Source organism: Salvelinus sp. IW2-2015, linkage group LG22, assembly GCF_002910315.2.
Source record: "Salvelinus sp. IW2-2015 linkage group LG22, ASM291031v2, whole genome shotgun sequence".
NCBI lineage: Eukaryota > Metazoa > Chordata > Actinopteri > Salmoniformes > Salmonidae > Salvelinus > Salvelinus sp. IW2-2015.
This window is the reverse complement of record NC_036862.1, coordinates 18,115,785-18,137,285: the sequence shown is the minus strand read 5'-3', so window position 1 is coordinate 18,137,285 and position 21,501 is coordinate 18,115,785.

Here is a 21,501-nt window from a genome sequence, read left to right as displayed (position 1 = left end):
GTGGTGTGTGTGGTGTGTGGTGTGTGTGTGTGTGTGTGTGTGTGTGTGTGTGTGTGTGTGTGTGTGGTGTGTGTGTGTGTGTGTGTGTGTGTGTGTGTGTGTGTGGTGTGTGTGTGTGTGTGTGTGTGTGTATATGACTGTGTGTGTTTTGGGACCCTGCTTGCTATCCTGAATGTTCCTCCTTTCTGCAGTGCTATCTTCTTGGTCATTATCGAACATGTCTGCATTATCATTCCAACAAGAAACAAACTGAAGAATAGAAGTTTCAACAAACAGACAGAATAAAGAGACTGTAGTTGCGTTGTCTCCGTCAGTGCTCTATCAGACAGAATAAAGAGAATGTAGTTGCGTTGTCTCCCTCAGTGCTCTATCAGACAGAATAAAGAGACTGTAGTTGTGTTGTCTCCCTCAGTGCTCTACCAGACAGAATAAAGAGGACTGTAGTTGTTTGTCTTCCCTCAGTGCTCTATCAGACAGAATCAAAGAGACTGTAGTTGCGTTGTCCCTCCCTCAGTTTGCTCTATCAGACAGGAATAAAGAGACTGTAGTTGTGTTGTCTCCCTCAGTGGCTCTACCAGACAGAATAAAGGACTGTAGTGCGTTGTCTCCCTCAGTGCTCTACCAGACAGAAAAGAGACTGTAGTTGTGTTCTCAGTGCTCTACCAGACAGAATAAAGAAACTGTAGTTGTGTTGTCTCCTCAGTGCTCTACAGACAGAATAAAGAGACTGTAGTTGCGTTGTCTCCCTCAGTGCTCTACCAGACAGAATAAAGAGACTGTAAGTTGCGTTGTCTCCCTCAGTGTTCTATTTCAGACAGAATAAAGAGACTGTATTGTGTTGTCTCCCTCAGTGCTCTACCAGACAGATAAAGAGACTGTAGTTGCGTTGTCTCCCTCAGTGCTCTATCAGACAGAATAAAGAGACTGTAGTTTGCGTTGTCTCCCTCAGTGCTCTACCAGACAGATAAAGAGACTGTAGTTTGTGTTGTTCTCCCTCAGTGCTCTACCAGACAGAATAAAAGAGACTGTAGGTTTGTGTTGTCTCAGTGCTCTAGCAGACAGAATAAAGAGACTGTAGTTGTGTTGTCTCCCTCAGTGCTCTACCAGACAGAATAAAGAGACTGTAGTTGTGTTGTCTCAGTGCTCTACCAGACAGAATAAAGAGACTGTAGTTGCGTTGTCTCCCTCAGTGCTCTACCAGACAGGATAAAGAGACAGTAGTTACGTTGTCTCCCTCAGTGCTCTAACCAGACAGAATAAAGAGACTGTAGTTGTGTTGTCTCAGTGCTCTACCAGACAGAATAAAGAGACTGTAGTTGCGTTGTCTCCCTCAGTGCTGCTTACCAGACAGGATAAAGAGATCTGTAGTTTGTGTTTGTCTCCCTCACGTGCTCTACCAGACAGAAATAAAGAGAACGGTGTTGTGTTTGTCTCAGCTGCAGAATAGAAGACTAGTTCCAGCTAAAGACAGAATAAAGAGACTGTAGTGTGTTTGTTCAGAGTGCTCTACCAGGACAGAATAAAGAGACTGTAGTTGTTGTCTCAGTGCTCTCACAGATAACTGAGTCCATCCTCTAAGACATGAATAAAAGAGACTGTAAGTTTGTGTTTTCTCAGTGCTCTAGCCAGACAGAATAAAAGAGACTGTAGTTGCGTTGTCTCCTCAGTGGCTTATCCAGACAGGATAAAGAGACTGTAGTTGTGTTGTTCTCCCTCAGTTCTTACCAGACAGAATAAAGAGAACTGTAGTTTGTGTTGGTCTCAAGTGCCTCTACCAGAACAGAATAAAGAGACTGTTAGTTGTGCTTGTTCTCCCTTCAGTGCTCTACAGACAAGAATAAAGAGACGTGTAGTTTGTGTTTGTCTCAGTGGCTCTACCAGACAGAATAAAGAGACTGTAGTTGTACGTTTCTCCCTCAGTGCTCTTATCAAAGACAGAATTAAAGAGACTGTAGTTGTGTTGTCTGCCTTCAGTGGCCTCTACCAGGACAGACAATAAAGAGACTGTAGTTGCGTTGTCTCCTCAGTGCTCTATCAGACAGAATAAAGAAGATGTAGTTGCGTTTGCTCTCCTCAGTGCTTAACAGACAGAATAAAGAGACTGTAGTATGTTGTCTCAGTGCTCTAGCAGGACAGAATAAAGAGACTGTAGTGTGTTGTCCTCCCTCAGTGCTCTACCAGCAGAATAAAGGAACTTGTTGAGTGTTGTCTTCAGTGCTCTAACCAGACAAGAAATAAAGAACTGTAGGTTGCGTTGTCTTCCCTCAGTCTCTAACCAGACAGGATACAGAAGACAGTAGTCTACGTTGTCTCCTCAGTGCTCTACCAGACAGAATAAAGGAGACTGTAGTTGTGTTTGTCTGCAGTGCTCTTACCAGCAGAATAAGAGACTGTAGTGCGTTGTCTCCCTCAGTGCTCTACCAGACAGGATAAAGAGACTGGAGTTTGTGTTTTCCTCAGTGCTACTACCAGACAGAAATAAAGAGATGTAGTTTGTGTTGGTCGTCAGTGCCTACCAGACAGAATAAAGAGACTGTAGTTGGTGTTGTCTTCATGTGCTCTAACAGACAGAAATAAAGAAGACTGGTAGTTGTGTTTTCTCAGTGCTCTAACCAGACAGAATAAAGAGACTGTAGTTGTGTTGTCTCCCTCAGTGCTTACCAAACAGGATAAAGAGACTGTAGTTGTGTTGTCTCCTCAGTGCTCTACCAGACAGAATAAAGAGACTGTTAGTTGTGTTGTTCGCGAGTGCCTACCAGACAGAATAAAGAGAACTGTAGTTTGTGTTGTCTCCCTCCAGTGCTCTACCAGACAGAGATAGAAGAGACTGTAGTTGTGTTGTCTCCACTGTGCCTTACCAGAGAATAAAGAGACTGTAGTTGCGTGTCTCCCTCAGGCCTCTACCAGGACAGAATAAAGAGACTGTAGTTGGTGTTGTCTCCCTCAGGTGCTCTACCAGACAGAATAAAGAGACTGTAGTGTGTGTGTTCTCTCAGTGCTCCTACCAGACAGAATAAAGAGACTTGTATTGTGTTTGTCTCAGTGCTCTACCAGACAGAATAAAGAGGACTGTAGTTGCGTTTGTCTCCCCTCAGTGCTCTACCAGACAGGATAACGAGAACAGAGTTACGTTGTTCCGCTCAGTGTCTACCAGACGAATAAAGCAGACCTGTAGTTGTGTTGGTCTCAGTGCTCTAAACCAGGAAACAGAATTAAAGATTACTGTAGTTGCGTTGTTCTCCCTCATGCATCTACCAGACCAGGAATTAAAGAGACTGTGGTTGTTGTTGTCTCCCTCAGTTGCCTACCAGACAGAAAATAAAGAGACTGTTAGTTTTGTTGTTTCCTCAGTGCTCTACCAAGACCAGAATAAAGAGACTGTAGTTGTTTTTTCTCAGTGCTCTTACCAACAGAATAAAGAAGAGACTGTTAAGTTGTGTTTCCTCAGTGCTCTATGATCCAGACAGAATAAAGAGACTGTAGTTGTGTTGTCTGCTCAGTGCTCTTATCCTCAGACAGAATAAAAGAGACTGTAGTGTGTGTTTTCTCAGTGCTCTACCAAGACAGAATAAAGAGACTTAGGTTGCGTTGTTCCTCAGTGCTGCTATCTCAGACAGGATAAAGAAGAACTGTAAGTTGTTTGGGTCTCCCCTCAGTTGCTCTACCAGACAGGGATATAACGCAGACAGTAGTTATACGTTGTTCCTCGCTCAGTGCTCTTACCAGACAAGAATAAAGAGACTGTAAGTGTGTATGGCTCAGTGCTCTACGCAGACAGATATAAAGAGACCTGTAGTTGCGTTGGTCTCCCCTCAGTGCCTCTAACCAGACAGGAATAAAGAGACTGTAGTTGTGTGTGTTTCTCCCTCAGTTGCTCTACCAAGATCAGAATAACGAGATGATGTAGTTTGTGTTGTCATCACGATGCTCATACCTAGACAGATAAAAAGAATGACTGTAGTTGTGTGTTTTCTCAAGTGCTGCTCTATCCAGACATGAGATTAAAGAGACTGTAGTTTTGGTGTTGTCTGCCAGTGCTTCTAACCAGACAGAGAATAAAGAGACTGATGAGTTGTGTTCGTGCACTCAGTAAGCTCTAGAACCAGACTAGATATAAAAGACCTTAGTTCGTTGTTCTCCCTCCAGTTGCTTCTACGACGTACGGAACAGAGATGAAAGAGACAGTTAGTTACGTTGTCTCCCTCTCAGTGCTTCTGATCCTAGACAAGTAAAATAAAGAGACTGTTAAGTTGTGGTTGTTCTGCAGTGCTTATAACCAGGACAGAAATAAAAGAGGACTGTAGTTTGCGGTTATGTCCTCCCTCAGTGCTGTACACACGACAGGATAAAGAGACCTGAAGTTGTTGTGGCTGTCTTCCTCCTCAGTGCTCTACCAGACAGAAATAAAGAGACTGTAGTTGTGTTGTCCTTGCAGTGCTCCTAACCAGACCCCCAGAAAAAAAAGAGACTGTAGTTGTGTTTCTCTCAGTGCTCTACCAGACAGAATAAAGAGACTTAGTGTGTTGTCTCAGTGCTCGTACAGACAGATATAAAGAGATCTGTGTTGTGTTGTCTCAGTGCTTTACAGACAGAATAAAGAGACTGTAGTTGTGTTTTCTTCAGTGCTCTACCAGACAGAATAAAGAGGACTGTAGTTCGTTGTCTCCCTCAGTGCTCACGCAGCAAGGATAAAGAGACTTGTAGTTGTGTTGTCTCCCTCAGTGCTCTACCAGACAGAATAAAGAGACTGTAGTGTGTTGTCTCAGTGCTCATACCAGACAGAATCAAAGAGACTGTAGTTGTGTTGTCTCCCTCAGTGTCTCTACCAGACAGAATAAAGAGACTGTAGTTGTGTTGTCTCAGGCTCTGCCAAGACAGAAAAAGAGGACTGTATTGCCTAGTGTCTCCCCAGTGCTCAACCAGACAGAATAAAAGACTGTAGTTGGTGTTGTCTCCTCAGTGCTTCTACCAGACCAGAATAAGAGACGTGTAGTTGTGTGTTCTCAGTGCTCTACCAGACAGAAAAGAGACTGTAGTTGTGTGTTCCTCAGTGCCTACCAGACAGAATAAAGCGGGACTGTAGTTGTGTGGTCTTCAGTGCTTCTACCAGACAGGAATAAAGAGACTGTAGTTGTGTTGTCTCCCTCAGTGCTCTACAGACAGAATTAATAAACGAGGACTGTAGTTGTGGTTGTCCCTCAGTGCTCTACCACACAGAATAAAAGAGACTGTAGTGTTGCCGTGGTCCTCAGGTTGCTCTACCAGACAGGAATAATAGAGACTTATTAAGATATAGTGTACTCCACTCAGTGCTCTACCAGACAGAATAAAGAGACTGTATGTGTTGTCTCAGTGCTCTACCAGACAGTAAAAGAAGACTGTAGTGCGTTGTCGTACCCTCAGTGCTATCTACGCAGACAGGAATAAGAGGACTGGTAGTGTGTGTGCTCAGTGCTCTACAGATAGAAAAAGACGACTGTAGTTGTTTTGCTCATGTCTCTACCAGACAGAATAAAGGATGTAGTTGTGTTGTCTCCCTCAGTTGCTCTAACCAGACAGATAAGAGACGTAGTTGGATCTCTCGGACACACACACACACACACACACACACACACACACACACATTTGCAGTTTCACATGTAAGAACACTCCACATGTGTAACTTTCACTTTAACATGTGTAATTGCAAGTTCGCATGTGATAAACAATCACGTGAAAATCACATTTGCAATTTCACAAGTAAGAAAACTTTCACTTTTTTATTTATAGGGCGGCAGGTAGCCTAGCAGCTAGAGCGTTGGGCYAGTAACCRAAATGTCGCTTGTTCGAATTCCTGAGTCGACAAGGTGAATTGCTCCATGGTCGCGCAATGACCCAACTCTCCGAGCGTGTCTCATATGCAGAAAACATTTCCATTTCACACTTGTGTATAATACATATTTGTACATGTGTGAAACAGGACAGATATAAGCACCCACCGTATTGCTATTATTATAGGGTTTTCACATGATTGTTGTGAACTTGCAATTCTACAGTACATGTGAAAGTGAGATTTACACATGCTGTTAACATGTGAACTGTAATAAATGTAATACATGTGAAATGTAAGCTCAAAATGTGAAAACAGCYAAATGCGATTTGGAAGTTTTATTTGTAAGGGTACACATACACACACAGTATGCACCCTGGCTGCTGGCAGAGCTGATAGGCCAGCAGTGAATGGGAGAGATGTAGTGAAGCGGCTTCATGAATACATCCATCTGTCAGTCCTKTCTAAGTGAAGGTTCAGGGAGGGATGGCACAGCACCCACAGGTTCTCTGCCTGGCAGACACAGACGGGGCTGGCCCCTTGCAACTGGCCCCTGACTGGCTCCTGCTTGGCCCCTGTGGCTTCTCTGGCATCTGCACATCCTGACTGCCAACAAGCTGCACATTGCTAACACACACACACATAAAGAGATTATTCTGAATTAGGGCTGTCAGAGTTTTACAAGTTAACTTTTGTAATTTTAGTACAGTCATTTTTATTATCGTGATTAATCTAATTGTTTGAAAACATCCTAAATAAAATAAATCTATGCAGCTAAAAACAACAATGTGATGTCAAAACAAGTTGACATGGAAATGACAAAAGTCTGCTTTATCAATTTACCACATTTTACTAACCGTTACTTTGGACAAAATCAAGACGTTCAAATTGTTGTAATGCTTTTTATACAAAAATAATCTTGAATTACAGCTCAATTTGAGCAAATTCTGAATTTGCGATTAATCGTGATTAATCAGCAAATCCTGCGATTAACGCGATTAAATGTTTAAACGTTTGACAGGCCGACAGCACTTTGAATTGAACAGTCAGTATTCTGAGTTTGAGAGAAATTGATCATAACTATAATGGGAAGAGAACCCCAGTGTCTGTCCTCTTGGTSGAATGGGCAAGACATTGGTTTCTCCCATGGGASAAATTGGATTCTAAAAACTRGATTCTAATCCCGCYGGTTACAAAAGCACACACATGTTAAATGCAGAATATAATTTAAGTCTGAGTCATGTGAAAAATAAACACATGCATAATTAACATGTGAAAAATCCATGTAAAACTTCACGTGTCTGAAAACCGTGCCTGATTCGTGAAAAATGTAAGTGAAAAATGCATTTTTATTATTTATTTTGTGCCATTTTTCACGTGATTTGTTCATACATGTGTCTGAAAACCACGTGTTTTTTCTCACGTGTTTTTTATGGGGTGTGTTTATGTGTGTGTGTATCCAGCTCCTTTCTGTTATCTGAATYATGCTATTCTGAATGCTCCTCACTCTCTATTCAGTACAGCCAACAGGGATTTCATGTTCAGAAATACTGGGGAAGGGCCAACTGTAGGCTAGCCTATTGTTGAGGTGCACGTCCATGTGTTGAATTAAAACAACAGTATCTTTGAACGCACTGAGATCATGTCTTGCATTAGAGATTCAACTTTTGCTTGAMATCTCCACCGAGCACCAAACACAAACAGAACTCTCGAACAATCTGTCAACTTTGTAGCGTTTGTTTATTTGTGCACATACCAGACTACACAAACAACTTCCCTGTAATACATTGTATCAATTTCTTGAATCATGTGAACAGTTATTTCAATCCCAAGTTGTGTTTGTTGTTTGCCATCCACCGTTGTGTTTCCCGCCACTGTTCAAAAAAGGGTGCGCTCGCATTACAGCGAAGAAGGCGGGAGGGCTGTTGATCAATGCGAGCATGGGCGAGGGAGCGTGCACAGGGCGGGACCAGAAGTTAGAGAAAGCTGAATTTTATGCAAATACTTCACGATATCGCGACACTATTGACCAATCGAAGCTCACTATAGCGTCTAGCCCCTACTGGATTGGCTGTTTATACCTAGCACTACCTAGCATACCTTCTAGCTTGCTAGCACCCATATGAGGGTGAAGATAGCGTGGCTATCCTAATTATTGTGTTATCTGGAAATGCACATGGGGAATTTTACTATATAAGCAGCACTTGCCTGGCCATGCTAGCTTCACCCTCATATGGGTGCTACCAAGCAAGCTAGGTAGTGCTAGGTATCAACAGCCATTGTCAGCCAATATAGTAGAGTCTGGAAGCTATAGTGACTTTTGTTTGGTCACTCGCTTTGCRATTTTGTGGAAGATTTGCATAAAGTTCTGCTTTCCCCAACTTTAGTCCCGCCCTGTTCAGCTCCCTCGCCCATGCTCGGTTCGCTCAACGGTCCCCGCCCACTCTGCTTCTCTTTGCATTCCTTCCATTGAATTTTAATGGCTTCCGATGTTTCACCGCACAATATTAACACCGGCTATTAGGCTACATTTCCTCATTATGCTGGGTTGGCGACGTCAGTAATTCTATTGGTATATTCCGTTTTGGATAAATGTTGTTCCCTTGCAGATATTCCATTCTGCTATACAGTAGTCAGTGACTGCAGTTATTATTATTGATGTTGTTTGAGGTGTAAATGCTAGTCTATTTGCTTTTGTTATGTGCATTTTGACCAGACATTTAAAAACGTACCTGTTTGATTAGGTGCCAATGGTTTAGCCCGTTTTGTGACTGTATGTTCAGGCTATGTATGCCTTCCTCCATTCATTGTTCACTTTTAAATCCAATATTTCCAACATGTTTTTATTCTATGGTTTGTTCTGTGTGCTCAAACCCTCCTAACCAGACTGACTGATCCTGTTTAACAATGAATACGATCAGTTCTACACAGAAACTCTTTTTAGTCAAACTTTTCRTTCCTCCTTGTGTTTATCATTACCCCAGTCAGGAGGATAAATGAGGATAAGTGTACTCAGATTCAGCCTGGTTATTTCGGGAGTGACATTTTTCACGTCTCTGAGGCGGTGTCTGTCTGGCTTGTGTTTGACGACATTGATTGACTGTCAACTTCAGCCAGGCCCAGGCGGAATGGATGTAACAGATATGAACATGAAGGGAGGTTAGAGAAAGAGCAGATGGAGAGAGAGATAAGGGAGAGAAGAGAGAAGGGAGAGGGAGAGAGAGGGGGGAGAGAGAAGAGGGTGAGAGAGAGAGGAAGAGAGAGAGAGAGAGAGAGAGAGAGAGAGAGAGAGAGAAGAGAGAGAGAGAGAGAGAGAGAGAGAGAGAGAGAGAGAGAGAGAGAGAGAGAGAGAGAGAGAGAGAGAAGAGAGAGAGAGAGAGAGAGAGAGAGAGAGAGAGAGAGAGAGAGAGAGAAGAGTAACAAATGAGCAGAGTAAGACTAGATGCACAACTTCAGAGGGACTGTTTATAGGAATCTTATGTTGTACCGTATGTGGGCCGATGATAGCAACCATAGATCTAGTTCTCTTTAAACACAGAGTTCAATACATTATGTAGAAGAGCTGAGATGGCTCTTAATTAACAAGCTACATTACACTGCCTTGAATTAAACAGTGAGGCAGTGAGAGGGGAGGGAAGGAAGGAGGAAGAGCGGAGAGGGGAAAAAAACAGCACACACCAGCGGCTCCCCCGCCCTTTAATTGATGAGTTATTAAAATCATTATTTCTCAGAGGCCCAGTTCTATCAGAGAGATCGATGGGAAACACACATCCGATAATTTGAGTATGCGCACACACACAGTGTGTGAGGAATGGTCTGGTGGTTGCCCTTCAGACTATGGTGTCGTCCCCCGTCACTGACACACACACACACACGGAGACGAGGAAAACACATCACACGGGTGAATTGATGAGAAGAAAACAGACCAAACAGAACACACTAGTTCAGGTTTATTATAGAACACCATTGCATAACAGGTATGACATGTTATGTTTATTACATGGAGGAGAACAGGAGAAGAGAACACACACTGAAGAATGAAACACATAGGACAACAGAACACACACACACACTCACAGACACAAACATCTGTGAGTGAAGCGATGTAGCGTATGTGTCATGGCTATCTGTCGGACGGAGGAAATGTCCAATCGGGGAAAAGAGCTGTATCAGTAGGGATGCTCGTTAGTCGGAATATTGGAAATCAATTTACATGAGCAGCGCTGGCAGGAACGGATGTATGGAATGCAACATGTACTCTCGCACGGCTTCTGAGTGGGAAAATGGTCTCTTAGAATGCAATCACTTCCACTAAGAGGGATATGTACATTTAATGGACACAATCATATGATTACAGGGCTTGAGTGGAGACTGGAATAATTAATGTGGATGAAAGGCACCTTGAATGTAATGGCCATGAGATAAAACAACAGCAGTGGATAGATGAGATTCTTCCCAGTCCCACTCTCTATGTCAATAAGAACCTATCTGCAAGGTGAGGAAGAGGGGGAGATGGACGGATGGACGGACAGACAGACAGCCGGATGGACAGCGATGGGTGGACGGACAGACAGACAGACAGACGGACAAACATACAGACAGACACATACAGACAACAAACAGATCAGATGACAAACAGGATGACGTGTGTAATAGCCCACATTGGTTGCCAGGATCCCCTGACAGAGTGGCAGTTGCACACACATCAATAGAAAGACCATGGAGGGAGGTGGAAACTGATCGACGAAGCAGCGATAAGGAGCCGCCTCACCTTGGAGGCGACATCAAGCATGCAGATATGGAATTCATTTCATATCTATAATTAAGCAGTTCATCAAGGGTGAGACAACCCCATTTTCACAAGGGTTGGATATAGCCCTGGGTTTATGGATCCAATTCAAAGATATCTGCTCCCCCTGAACGCATACTTACAGTCACACACACACACAACACACACCACACACACACACACAACACACCACACCCACACACACACACACAACACACACACACACACCACACACCACACACACACACACACACACACACACAACAACCAGCACACACTCCAGCTGATCATGAGAATGGGTGTTAGAGGGCAGGATGGAGATGGGAGATGATGAGGAGTGAGAGGGAGGGAGGGAAGGAGTAAAAAAGGCTAGTGAGATAGGGGGAGTGAGAACATGGGGGAGAGGGAATAGAGAGGGTGAGGATGGGTGGGATGAGGAAGAGGTGAGGAGAGTGAGAAAATGATCATATGGTCTATCAAAATGTAAAATGGAGCGGTTTGGACTATTCCCCTGGTGCATTAGCCAAGTGCGAGAGCTGCTTTGGTAAACATATGGGAGAGGGAGAGAGAGAGAGAGAGAGGGGAGGAGAGGAGAGAGAGAGAGAGAGAGAGAGAGAGAAGAGAGAGAGAAGAGAGAGAGAAGAGAGAGAGAGAGAGAGAGAGGAGGGGCTGCATGGTTTCACACAGTGTCAGAAAGCCTGGCTCTCACAGTGATCAAAGACACTCATTTAGCCCAAACCAGTCTTCCAAGACATGCTAATGAGTTGGAATGTGAGTGAGCACTGGATTGCCAGGAGAAGGAGAGTATGTGTATGTGAGTGGAGAGTGGAGAGTGGAGTCCCACGGGGAAGTGGAGACGGCACCCAGCCGAGTGGAGTCCCACGGGGAAATGGAGACACCATAATGTACTTCTGAAATATGACCCCCTCCTTCACACACTTTTACAGTAGATCTCACTACCGTACCAACTCCACTATGCATTAGTTCACTGTCATGGATCCTGTAAACTACATGTTCAATGGGATACAGTGGACCAGTGCTCTTCACTTCTGATCCACAGGGTGTGATGTGCGTAGACTTCTGTTCAAGCCCAGCACTAGACCTGATTCAGCTGTAGACAAGGGTTTAATATTACAGCTGAGAAATGCGTGTTAGTGCAGGGTTGGGACGATTTCAAAATCCCAGCATACACAGCAGCACACACATCATACGTGGTAGCATACATACAAAACCACGCTCACATTACAGCTATGTGTACTGCTCTTTTGAAGGTGGACATGCTAGCTAGCTGTCGTGTGGATACGTACAGCTTGTTCCAGGGAAAAGATACAAAGAACTGCAGACTGCCTTGAAAGGCCATGTTTTTCACTGATGGTTGTAATCAAATTAAATCAAATCAAATGTTATTGGTCACATACACATGGTTAGCAGATGTTACTGCGAGTGTAGTGAAATGCTTATACTTCTAGATCCGACAGTGCTGCAGTATCTAACAGGTAATATCTAACAATTCCTCAACAAAACCTAATATCTAACAAATTCCACAACAAAACCTAATACACACAATCTAGTAAAGGAATGGGATAAGAATATATAAATATATGGATGAGCAGTGACAGAGCGGCTAAGATGCAATAGATAGTATAGAATAGATAGTGTAGTACACAGTGTACAGTATATACATATGAGATAAGTAATGTGAGATATGTAAACATTCTTAAAGTGGCATTATTAAAGTTGTCACGCCCTGACCTTAGAGATCCTTTTAATTCTCTATTTGGTTAGGTCAGGGTGTGACTAGGGTGGGCAATCTATGTTTTCTATTTCTTTGTTGGCCTGGTATGGTTCCCAATCAGATGCAGCTGTCCATCGTTGTCTCTGATTTGGGATCATATTTAGGCAGCCCTTTTCCCACCTGTTGTTTGTGGGATCTTGTTTTTGTGGAGCTGCCCAGAACATCACGTTTTCTTCTGTATTGTTTTTGCTGCGCCTTGGTCCATTAATTCAGACGACCGTGACAAAAGTGACTTGTGTTCCATTTATTAAAGTGGCCAATGTTATGTAGGTAGGCAGCTGCCTCTATGTGCTAGTGATGGCTGTTTAACAATCTGATGACCTAGAGATAGTAGTGTGTATCTCAGCTTTTGTGGGTTGCCAAAGAGCAGTGGCTTGGTCTTCTGAGGGTGTAGCGAGAGCTTGTTGTCAGCGAACCAAGCTGCTGCCCTCTTGATGTCGTTTCACACTGACTCCTCACACTCCCTGGTGGTATTAGCTGAGTAATACCATACTGTGTTATCTGCATATACAGTACCAGTGAAAAGTTTGGACACCTTGTCATTCAAGGGTTTTTCATTATTTTTTACTATTTTCCACATTGTAGATAGTGGAAGATTATAGTGAAGATTTTAAAACTATGAAATAACACATTTGGAATCATGTAGTAGCAAAAAAGTGTTAAATATTTTAGATTCTTCAAAGTAGCCAGCCTTGATGACAGCTTTGCACACTCTTGGAGTTCTCTCACCCAGCTTCACTTGGAATGCTTTTTCAACAGGCTAAGGAGTTCCCACATATGCTGAGCACATGTTGGCTGCTTTCCTTCACTCTGAAGTCCAACTCATCACAAACCATCTCGAGGTCGGGTGATTGTGGAGGTCTGGTCATCTGATGCAGCTCTCCATCACGCTCCTTTTTTTTAGGGGTGGATCAGCTTTAATATTGTGGATAGTTTGTAGCTTCCGTCAATGTAATTGTTTGCATCATTTCCAATCCCCCATATATTTTTTGAGTAAATATATATATATATATATATATATATATATATATATATATATATATATATATATATATATATATATATATATATACTGTACAGAGGCCCATTATCAGCAACCATCACTCCTGTGTTCCAATGGCACGTTGTGTTAGCTAATCCAAGTTTATCATTTTAAAAGGCTAATTGATCATTAGAAAACCCTTTCGCAATTATGTTAGCACAGCTGAAAACTTTTGTCCTGATTAAAGAAGCAATAAAACTGGCCTTCTTTAGACTAGTTGAGTATCTGGAGCATCAGCATTTTTGGGTTTGATTACAGGCTCAAATGGCCAGAAATAAAGAACTTTCTTCTGAAACTCATCAGTCTATTCTTGTTCTGAGAAATGAAGGCTATTCCATGCGAGAAATTGAAAAGGCCAGCATCCCGGAGTCGCCTCTTCACTGACATTGACATTGAGACTGGTGTTTTGCGGGCACTATTTAATGAAGCTACCAGTTGAGGACTTGTGAGGTGTCTGTTTCTCAAACTAGACTGTCCTCTTGCTCCCACTCCTTCTATTCTGGTTTGAGCCAGTTTGTGCTGTTCTGTGAAAGGGAGTAGTACACAGTGTTGTATGAGATCTTCAGTTCCTTGGCAATTTCTCGCATGGAATAGCCTTCATTTCTCAGAACAAGAATATAGTGACTGTTTCTCTTTGCTTTTTTTCAGCTGTTTTTGCCATAATATGGAATTGGTCTTTTAATATGGCTATCTTCTGTATACCACCCCTACCTTGTCACAACACAACTGATTGGCTCAAGCGCATTAAGTAGGAAAGAAATTCCACAAATTAACTTTTAACAAGGCACACTTGTTAATTGAAATGCATTCCAGGTGACTACCTCAAGAAGCTGGTTGAGAGAATGCCAAGAGTGTGCAAAGCTGTCATTAAGGCAAAGGGTGGCTACTTTGAAGAATCTCAAATATAAAATATTGTTTGATTTGTTTAACACTTTTTTTGTTACTTCATTATTCCATGTGTTATTTCATAGTGTTGATGTCTTCACTAGTATTCTACAATGTAGAAAATAGTAAAAATAAAGAAAATCCCTGCTACTGTATATGTATACGGCATTTCTCCAGCACTGGTGGAAGGTTATTTATGTAAATACAGAACAGCAGGGGTCCAAGCACATTCCCTTGTGGCATTTAATTCCCCACAGGTACCTGGGCTGACTGTGTGCTTTGCAGTTTAGTGCACTCATTCCTCCCCTGTAAGTATGATGTGAAGCACTTGATTGCAGTGCTGTCAAAGCCTAGTTTGTCAAGCTTTCTCAAGAGCGTGTGGTGGTGAACAGTGTCAAATGCTTTCTTCATATCCAAGAAGTGTGCTGCTGTGACCTACTGACTGTTACATGCACCCACTGTAGTCCTTCAGGACTAGTGAAGATCACAACATGGTCAACATGTTGCGTTATCCTCTTTCCAATCCTGTTTAAATAACCACTGTATAAATGGTTAACACCACCTGCTGGCCGTAAAACTCTGCTTGCCGATGGATTTACTTGGTAATGGATGGTTGGATAGACAAATGATTGATGGCTTGGTAATGGAAGGATGGATGGTTGGATAGATGAATGATTGATAACTTGGTGTTGGATGGTTGGATAGATGAATGAGTGATTACTTGGTAATGGAAGGATGGATGGTAGGATATATGAGTGATTACTTGGTAATGGAAGGATGGATGGTTGGATAGATGAGTGATTACTTGGTAATGGAAGGATGGATGGTAGGATAGATGAGTGATTACTTGGTAATGGAAGGATGGATGGTTGGATAGATGAGGTGATTACTTGGTAATGGAAGGATGGATGGTAGGATAGATGAGTGATTACTTGGTAATGGAAGGATGGATGGTAGGATAGATTGAGTGATTACTTGGTAATGGAAGGATGGATGGTTGGATAGATGAGTGATTACTTGGTATTGGAAGGATGGTGGTTGGATAGATGAGTGATTACTTGGTAATGGAAGGATGGATGGTTGGATAGATGAGTGATTACTTGGTAATGGAAGGATGGATGGTTGGATAGATGAGTGATTACTTTGGTAATGGAAGGATGGATGGTTGGATAGATGAGTGATTACTTGGTAATGGAAGGATGGATGGTTGATAGATGAGTGGTTACTTTGGTAATGGAAGGATGGATGGTTGGATAGATGAGTGATTACTTGGTAATGGAAGGAGGATGGTTGATAGATGAGTGATTACTTGGTAATGGAAGGATGGATGGTTGGATGATGAGTGATTACTTGGTAATGGAGGATGGATGGTGGATAGATGAGTGATTACTTGGTAATGGAAGGATGGATGGTTGGATAGATGAGTGATTACTTGGTATGGAAGGATGGATGGTTGGATAGATGAGTGATTACTTGGTAATGGAAGGATGGATGGTGGATAGATGAGTGATTACTTGGTAATGGAAGGATGGATGGTGGATAGATGAGTGATTACTTGGTAATGGAAGGATGGATGGTTGGATAGATGAGTGATTACTTGGTAATGGAAGGATGGATGGTTGGTAGATGAGTGATTACTTGGTAATGGAAGGATGGATGGTTGATAGATGAGTGTTACTTGGTAATGGAAGGATGGATGGTTGGATAGATGAGTGATTACTTGGTAATGGAAGGATGGATGGTTGGATAGATGAGTGATTACTTGGTAATGGAAGGATGGAATGTTGGATAGATGAGTGATTACTTGGTAATGGAAGGATGGATGGTTGGATAGATGAATGCAGTTCCCAGGGATCTTGTGTAGCACATTAATCTCAGGCAGGTGCATTTGCTCCAGTGTAGCCCAATGACATGCACATTTCTATCCACACATTTTTTGACAATTAGTGAATAGTATTCTAAGCAGGTCCTCATTGTCTTGGCTTCATAAACATCCTCTGGTAGATGTATGGCCTAGAGGGTATTGATTTCTTCACACTTTACAAAATACTAATCAATTCAAATAGTTTGCATCTTGCTGCTGATTGGAACCGTTATGAATTATTGTTGAGTGGATTAATGCTGTGGGTAACTAACCCCAGTTTGTAGTTGCTAAGGCCTTACCAAGTTAGAAGATCCTATAGCCCATTATCCTATTCTGCAGGAGTGTAAAGAAAGCAAGAAAAATAACCAAATTGATCTAGAATGAGTGGGAACAACCGAGTAGCCTATACAACTGAAAACTAACAAAGTGGAGAGGGACGAAAAGCACAGCGCATTATCACAACACTGACAGCATCAGTATTACATATCACAGAGCTAGAATATGCGGGATCGAGCAGTGCTTTCGGGCGCGCGTGCGCTCAATACCCCCGTGATCGATAATGCGCTGCACTACATCATTGGTATTAAATATACACGAGCTGCGCGCGGCCAGGTGGATTAGTTGCAGTCTGACACATGCGCACGGACACACACATGCATGCACAGACACACACACGCAACGACACACACAGACAAATAGCTCAAGCATTGAAMGTTTTTTCTTCCGCTGTGTGTCAAACTGTCAACTTTGTTGTGAGTCATGTAACTGTTATTTRTCTACGGCATATAGACTTGTTAAAGCAACAGCTATACCCATTATTTTCGGTCTAATCACCAGGATAATTTTCAATAGAAATAAAAAAAAATACTGTGTGAACCAAACGTGGTGGAATTCTGCTGGTCACCTTCATGTAATTCTTATGCACTAGTAAGCCTAGTTTATCTCGTTCGATGCACTAAATGAATCAGATTTTATTCTGAGATTTAATTAAGGAGTGAGAGGTCGCCTGCATTTGCCTTTTCTCGGCTAGAAATTGAAAGTCGTGTGGAGATTGGTGGATAGGGTTTTAATGAGACCTTTACAGCTGCGGCTGGCAGATGGAGAAAAGTGCCAGCACACGACTCGAAACCAACGATGAATGACACACGGAATTGCTTCAGTCTACTGTTTTATTTGAATTGGCTGGTAAAGCCAGTTAACAAAATTACCGTTGGAAGACAAGGAAAGTATGTGTGTGTGTGAGAGAGAGAGAGAGAGAGAGAGAGTGAGTGAGAGAGAGAGTTGTACTAACTACACTACCAACAACTACACTACAAATACGGGGCTTCGCTGTCCATGGTGCTGAAAGAACAACTCCCAGCCGTAATTCAACGGGTTGGACTTGGTGAAACTGAGTGCTTGCTTGGAAGACTTTCAGTTTTACTGTAGGCTACCTTTTGCACAGGAGACAGCTGTTGAACGAGACTAGAATTATGTCATAGTAGTCGATTCCAGTGGAACTGTTWATGTTATATTTTAGGAAAGCTTTGCCCATTGGATTCCGCAAAGACCACTCTTCACACATTATCAATCCCAGCAATGACCAAACCAACTGAAATCAGCCCATGCACACACAACGACTCAGACCAATAATTAACACAAATCCATTTCAAAATCATACAACTATCATAGGTAGGTTACAGAATAATCGTCAACATGTCATAAATCACCAACGCATAGGCTACAATGTACTCTTTAAACGATCGATGTAAATGCATTTGAAACAGCAACGGGATCGCTGGAGGCTGGTGTTTAACCTACCTGGTTGATGCACAGGGCAAGACGTTTCCCTTCCCGCGCGCCGCCCAGACTCCCGCCACGCAGCCTCGTGCCTTCTCCTTGATACATGTTTCTGGAACGACACATGCAAAAGTTATGTCAATTAGCGTAATATCTACATTTACACAGTAAAACACAGATGTCTCCGAGTGAGAAGCAGGTGACTATAGTAGGTCTCTCCGCATAGATGCTGGTAAACGTCTATAGAGCTTGTTATGCTAGCTAGAACGTGATGCAGGATTCCATCACTCAAACTAAGTTATAACAGAATATGTCACTTATCAAACACCCACGACGGGTTCATCGCTGTCATATCAGGGTAAGATCTTGACTAACCGATAATTGCCGGTCCTGAGCATAGCTGCCTCTTGCCACCGTCAGATAAAAAACAGCAGTGGAGAAAGTAGAGTGGAGCAGCCCGACAGTCAGACAGAGCCGACTTGGGAATTGTTCTCTCATCCAATAAGATGTTTAGGTCGTGTATGATTTATACCGCGTATGTGTCGCGGCAAAGGGGGAGTAATTTAGCGCTGTAATCAACGTAAATAACCAGTTTCCAAGCTCTCTCTGCAAAGCATGGCGTTAAAATATATATTGTCATTCACGGGTAAGCGGGGAGGAAATTACAATCCTCATGTGTCGCCAGTGGACGTACAGTCGCCAGTCACGGAGTAAGACATGGGAGATGAATATGGGCACATAGATTGAATCACATGTATTTATTTGACAATAGCCTACTGTTGAAGCTGCCCTTGAGGTGCCCTTGTTTTTGATCATTATTGTTTTTTCTTCCGAAAAGTCCTCAAGAAAATGAAAGCATGTTGATGATACATTTTGTCAATGTAATGACAGCAAATCGCTGCAGGAGATCGTGTTATATATGACGCCATGACGATGACGTCATAGTGCCCAACCTTTTAAATAGGCGCACAGTTAGAACAAGGAGCCAGATGTTTCACCGGATGTATAAATCTGAAGCATCTGGTTGGAGTGGTTGGAATCTTCACCCCCNAGGAAGCCCATTGGCCGGCAGTGGGAGAGTATGAGATGGAACTGGGCTGATTTTCTCATCAAAGAAAAGCCATCCGATACAGCCATCCGAAAATGTTAGTGCACTCTGTTATGAAACAGAGTGCACTAAGTTTTGTAGATGTAAAAATGGCTTTGTTTACAAGGAGTGCAATGGTGAATTGAGATCTTGCACACAGAGAAGGCGTTACCTAACGGAAATATGTAAATACATGCTAGAACACCAATAGGATCTCGCTAGCTCGTACTTGGCTCTGCCCACCTCCTTGATGGTTCTGCCCACTATGCTTTATTTGCGCTGATTGAAAACGACACAGATGAACTATCTGGGTTGGTTATACATATCTTTGTAGGTGGCTTGAGATGGTCTGGGTAGACTGACACKCTGTCTCCAACAGTAAGTAGACAGATATGTTATTATCAATGGCATTAACTTGGAAACAATGTAATGAATTCTTCATCAGCTTAGCTTCTTGGCTTAGCCTTTTTAGGTGTATCTTAGTGTGGTCTTATTGATCAAGGCAGGTGAGTTATGTTAGGTTTTACTTAACTTAAACTAGGTAAGTCAAGTGGACAAAAACTGGTAAGGTTTGGAGAAGTGTGTTTTTTTCTCCATTTGTTACAGAGCAGCCAGCAGCAGAAGTCAAGGAGTTGGAGTGTGTGCCGTCACAACTATGGTATTTTCCGGGACTAGAAACAAAAACTTCTCTCTGATGAGTAAGGTAAGAAAAGTGGATATGATCACCACCACCAAATCATTAAGATGTGCATTTCGATCAATAAATATTGTTTCTGTGTTACAGTTAGGAGATAATTACTTAAAACACACTGTTTTGCAATGATGGTCTATAGTAGCCTCAACAGCACTCTCTGGGGTAGCACCAAGCTGTAGCCGGAGGACAGATATTTTCCATCTTCCTCTGGGTACATTGACTTCAATACAAAACCTAGGAGGCTCATGGTTCTTACCCCCTTCCATAGACTTCCACAGTAATTATGACGACTTCAAAGGACATCCTCCAACGTATCAGAGCTATTGCAGCATGAACTGACATGATGTCCATACAATCAAAGGATCAGAGAATGAATCTAGTACTGAAAGCATAAGCTACAGCTAGCTAGCACTGCAGTGCATAAAGTGTGGTGAGTAGTTCACTCAAAGAGAGAAAGACAATTAATTGAACAGTTTTGAACAAATTCATTTCTTAAAAAGTTATGAGAAGCAGCGGAGAGAGATAGCAATATTTGTTGTATTTTTTCTTCTTCCTAATTTACCTTTCTCTTACTTAGCTAATTTAGCCCACTCAACAATCTGACTCAAACGGAGAGGAATGCTATTTATGTTAGCTAGCTGGTTAAGGCTATCCAACACTGCAACTCTTACAAGTCAAGGTAAGCTTTTTGTTTTATTAATTTATTGCCACTGATAAACTCTTTGCTGTACACTGTACTGTGTGATTGTACACATGGATTGGATTGTGAGTTTACTAACGTTTTAGTTCTAGTAGCTATGTTGAATATGATGTCATCTAATATGGTGATAAMGATGTGGGCTGTGTAGCAGTTCGCAGTTAATGGTTATGGTATGAAGGTTTAGCTTCGATAGTTTTTTTCCCGCCTAGTAACAGACAGCTGTTGTGTTGTACACTGAAGTCCACAAGCAAAGGGAAAAGGTGAGAGGAGGAGTGCATGTAGATGTGAGAAGGAATTATACAACGAGCAAAGTGATGATGCTGTTTGTATGTGCTATGAAAGTAAACTGTGTGTGCAGGTGTGTTCATTCYGCCGATTCTGTTCCAAACGTTTCTTAAACGGAAGCAAACAGAATGAAACGGTGATGGACATACCTGAATTTGTTCTATAGAAACTCTCCTTCCTACCCTGTTTACCCTGTTTGGACTAATGATTACACCCCAGATCAGCTAGGTGCAGGCAAGCGTGTGTTGAATGTGTCACTGTCTGTCACCTTGATTACTCCAATTTGTCTCTCGAACTGTGCACCTACGCTAAAACCTTTCATTTGTCAGCTAGGTTGTAGCAACCCTCATTATGGGTCTATATAGGGCAATTTCGAGGATCATGTAGTAGCCTAAACCTATCGATGTTATATTGAGCTGGGTAAATTAATATGAATTAATTTAAATTAGCAAAAATGTCTAAAACACATGTTTTCACTTGTCATTATGGGGTATTGTGTGTAGATGGGTGAGAAAAAATATATTTAATCCCTTTTGAATTCAGGCTGAAACACAACAAATGTGGAATAAGTCAAGGGGTATGAATACTTTTCTGAAAGCTGTAAGTACAGCAATTGTTTGCTCAACTATTCAGAGACAACTGTGAGGAGTTTGGAGTTTGTGACAGCAACTATGTGAGCTTATTACAGTATTATAGACGCTATGTCCTGGGATTTCCTATGATCTTCTATATGTAGAAGAACCTCTTACAGTACTATAGACACTATGTCCTG